Source organism: Tenrec ecaudatus, chromosome 1 (assembly GCF_050624435.1).
Source record: "Tenrec ecaudatus isolate mTenEca1 chromosome 1, mTenEca1.hap1, whole genome shotgun sequence".
NCBI classification, from domain to species: Eukaryota; Metazoa; Chordata; class Mammalia; order Afrosoricida; family Tenrecidae; genus Tenrec; species Tenrec ecaudatus.
In genome coordinates this window covers 117,564,836-117,569,003 of record NC_134530.1, presented here as the reverse complement: position 1 = coordinate 117,569,003, position 4,168 = coordinate 117,564,836, and the positions used below count along the sequence as shown (strand labels likewise).

At 41.4% G+C, this 4,168-nt stretch overlaps 1 non-coding gene across 1 annotated transcript; it reads left to right on the top strand.

The window, feature by feature from the left end:
• Window positions 1-3,065: 3,065 nt before the first annotated feature.
• LOC142438332 (U7 small nuclear RNA) lies at window positions 3,066-3,123 on the top strand. Its single transcript, XR_012782727.1, has one exon. It is a non-coding gene; the product is annotated as a U7 small nuclear RNA (small nuclear RNA).
• The last annotated feature ends 1,045 nt before the right edge of the window (window positions 3,124-4,168 follow it).

The following is a 4,168-nucleotide window of genomic DNA, read 5'->3' as shown; positions in this document are numbered from 1 at the left end:
TCATCCTACGACATAGGCTGTAGTCAGACACCTAACTAACTGAATTTCAATGTCTTCTGTTTTACCAAAGACTAAATTTTGGTTTCATTGATTCTTTTTAACTTTCAAAACAGTTATATATATATTTTCCTAAGCATATGGGCGAGGTAGCAGCAGTAGTGCAAAAGAAGAGGATTTAGGGAGGAAAGAAGAAGCAAAACATTTAGGATAGATGGAAACTAAATCTTCAAAAAGAGATGTTTCTCATGGACACTGACTTTTCAGGAAAATTGGCTGCTGAAGAGAACAGCAGCCCAGACTACAGACAAACAGAAAAGCAAACCCACTGCGGTGGATTCCGTTCCAGCTTACAGCAGCCCCCTGTGTTGGTGCATGGAACTGCTCCCAGGTCTTATTGTCTGCAAACATTATTGAGGCAGATCCACAAGACTGGTGAATTTGAACTTTACCTTCTATGACCGACAAAAACTATTTGTCTCACCTCGGGAGGACGATGGGAAAGCAGAGAAGATTAGGGAAGAGAGAAAGAGAAAGAAGGACTACCCGAGAAATTGCTAAGTTCTCTTGAGATGACAGCAAAAGAGAATCTGTAATTTATGACACAAAAATTTCTTGCATACAAATTGTGTATCTTCCATTGTTTCCAAAAGTGACTTGGAAGAAGCCTAGGCAAGTTCTTGTAGTGTATTCAGTAGTTTTCGTGATAATGGTGACAAATCCATTTTGAGTGAAATGCTATAGTAGAGAGAGAGCAAGCAAGTGGCATTTCCAGAATCTTCTTAAGAGAAGCAGAAGAAAATTGTGTTTTAAAGAAGCTGCAAAGACATTCTAAATGTATACAAGTTCAAAATATTTATACAGATCTTGGAATTTTAGGGATGAGAAACCCGGGTTCGCAGTGAATATGAGTCCTCCTCCCATAAGAATGTGTAATTTAGAGGGAAAGGGAAAATAAACACATAAGCAAAGATGTAAAAGAAGTGGGTGGAATATGGAACTACAACCAGTACATTCAAATTAGAGCACTACAGCTATGGGGTGGGCTGTTCCGAAATTCCAGCATGTGGTTGGTGAGAGCTGAGCTCCCTGAGCCTCCTGAGGCTAAGGGCAGAGAGAACATTTATGAACTATTTCTGGTTCAGAGCAGGCCTTCCCTCCCCCTCCCACCGTTCTTCTGATAAATCAATGCCATCTAATTGTAATATACATAAACTTTAGAGAGTCAAGTTCATCCTGGGCTGAATGTGAGACTGTAAACGAGATCTAAGGCTGAGTGGGGAAACGCTAGCTTCCTCTGACACTTCTGAGACAAGGAGAGACACCAAGGTGGAAGATTCAAACTAAGCTCGAGACTATGCAGAGGGATTTGTCAGATTGGGGAATGGAATGCGAGCTCACCTTGGGCGCACGGAAGAATTATGACCAGTTGAGATGCAAAAGCGGCAAAAGGAGTTTATATTTTCTAGCTTGAGCTAGGGCTTCCCTCCCTCAACTGCCCAGCGCTGCAGGGACCCAGCGTCCAAAGGGAATCAGCCCCGAGTTCTTTGTTCTCCAGGCTTTTATGGGGTTAGGGGGCAAGGGGCAGTCCAAGGTTATTATTCTTTAAATTTATTGGAGAATATTTCTGGTGCCAGTCTTGTCCAGCAGTGACTGGCCAGTAGGGTCGCTTGTGTCCTCCTGGTTGGTCTGCCGACGATGGGTGGTCACCTGTTGGACACTGTGTCCCATTGGTCAGCTTGGGTCAGGCGATATCAGGCAGTGGTTTACGTCTGTTCCAGGAACCTGAAACTGAATCTTAGGCCCTTTCTGAGAAACCAAAACTTGGAATCATAATGACACAGTGGAGGCAGAGAGAGAAGTTCAATGTCTATGTTGATGGTGAAGGCAAGTGGATTAGGCCCACCTCAAACTTTGGTTTTCCATAGCCTATTCTAGCCCTGACCCAGTTGAACTTTACTTGTGATCCACAGAGTCATAGCAGAAAACCTCTAGAATCTAGATCCAGGGGGCAGGGAGGGTATCCAGAAAGAAAAGAGATCAGAACGATTGGTGAGAAAAGCACAATTAGTCCAGGGTGAAAGGGAGCTGAAAGACTAGGGCCATCTGCTAGCATTTGCAGCGTGATCTTATGGGTTTGTGTGGGTGTATTAGCCTGGCTTAAAGCTATCAGGGGTGGGACAGTCACTTGGTGTGACTGGAACCATATGGACCTACAGGGATGGAGTTTGGAGAAGAGACTATAAAAGTGTTCATGGGCCTTCTGGCTCCTTGGGATGATGCACCGGAAACAAGGGGCGGTATTTGAAAGCAGAAAAAAAAAATGGGCCATGCCATTCATAATGTGAAATGATTGTAGGCCCTGATGGTGTGTCCAACTCCCCCACTTAGTAGCCGTATGAATTTGGACAAATAAAGGAAACCTTCTAAGTCTAAGTTTCTTCATATTTTAAGAATATCTAACTCACAGCTATTGACATAAGTAAATATAATAATATTCCATATACATGTAAGGTGTGATACAATGCATGGGCTCAGATACATTTGAAATCTGTTCAGGGAGAGAAAGAAGACAGGAAAATTGATGAATTTTAAGGGTGGTTTGGTAAAAAATACTGAATATACTATGGGCGGATCGAAGAAAGCAAACTTGTCTTAGAAAAGTATAGGCAGATACTCCTTGAAACAAGCTTCATTTCACTTGCTTTGGATATGCTATCAGGAAAACCGACTCTCTGGAGAAGAACATCATGCTTGGTAAAGTAGGGGGTGATGGACTGACATGGCGGCTGCTACAATGGGCTCAACCATACCTCCTAGTGTGAACCAACCAATGTCTTGTTTTGTCAAACACGCTGTGAGTTGGAGGTGACGATGTCACTTAACAACAGCAACGTAGTTATAAACACATCTATACATGAATTGGCTAAGATCTATTTCCTAGCATAAAATATAGATTGAGTGAATGGTTATAGCCTTCTTTCTCTTTTCATTAAAATGTTCCTTGGTTGAATTAGTGTTTGGTGATTATTTATTGAGAGATATTATATGTATAAAAATATACAAAGTAGTGTTACAGCTCTTTTAGAATTTGTCTAGCAGGCTTTCTGGTTTTTCCGGACCCCCCTTCCCCCACAAAAATATACAAAGTAATACTGGAAAAGGTAAAGAAGTGAAAAAATGCGGTCTCTACCATCTAGAATTTTACCTTTTTGTTGAAAACACAGACTGATACAGAAGAAGAGCTACTTTGGAGGGAGTAAGCCTACCTATTTTAAGAGGTTAAACAAGATTTTCTCAACAGCAGCACTATGGACATTTTGGAATATATACTATTTTGCTATTAGTAGCTGTTTGGTGCATTGTAAATGTTTAGCAGTATGTCTTCAGATTTTGCCCACTTCCCTGGGTAGGTAAAGTCCTTCCTGTATGAGAACTGCCAGGTTAAAGAAGACATTCTTTTCTTTTATCCCTTGTGGAGACTGCATTGATCCCGCAGCAAGTCCTGAGTCATCTGGTTCTTGTTTACATTGGATTTTAGTTTGCACCATGAAGCAAACCCTATTAAGCAAGTAACCTTCATGTGTCTGGACATACCAAAAGACTGCTCAATCCCTAACCTGATCTCTATTTTTTACAGTTGATCTCATTTGATTCATTCCCCTTCCAGGAATCAGTGAACTGTTAAAATGTTATCACCCCACTACTCAAAATCTCTTAGTGCAGAGCTTCTTGATTTCCAGCTGCACATTTGAATAATAATGGAAGATGAAAGAAATTAAAGACTGATTCTGGCTCTGGCTCCTTGTCGGGCTGCTGATCACAAGGTCTGCAGTTGAAATCTATCAGCTGCCCCCGAGGAGAAAAATGCGGCTTTGCGCTGCCATAATGTCTTACAGCCTTGGGAACTCAAAAGGGCAGCTGTACTCTGTCCTCAAGGGGTTGTGATAAGTCAGTATTGACTTGATGGCAGTAAGATTTTTCTCCCCCCAAATTCTGGTGTCATTGATCTGGAACACAGTCTGAGCATTGAGATATTTTCTGAGTTTGGAGCTTTATATTTTCCATTGACCTATTGTTCAGTTCTTTAATCCTCTAGCCTAATGTGTCTAATCTGCTATTGAAATTTTAACTTCACTTATGACTTCTTTAAATTCTAGGGTTTCCATTT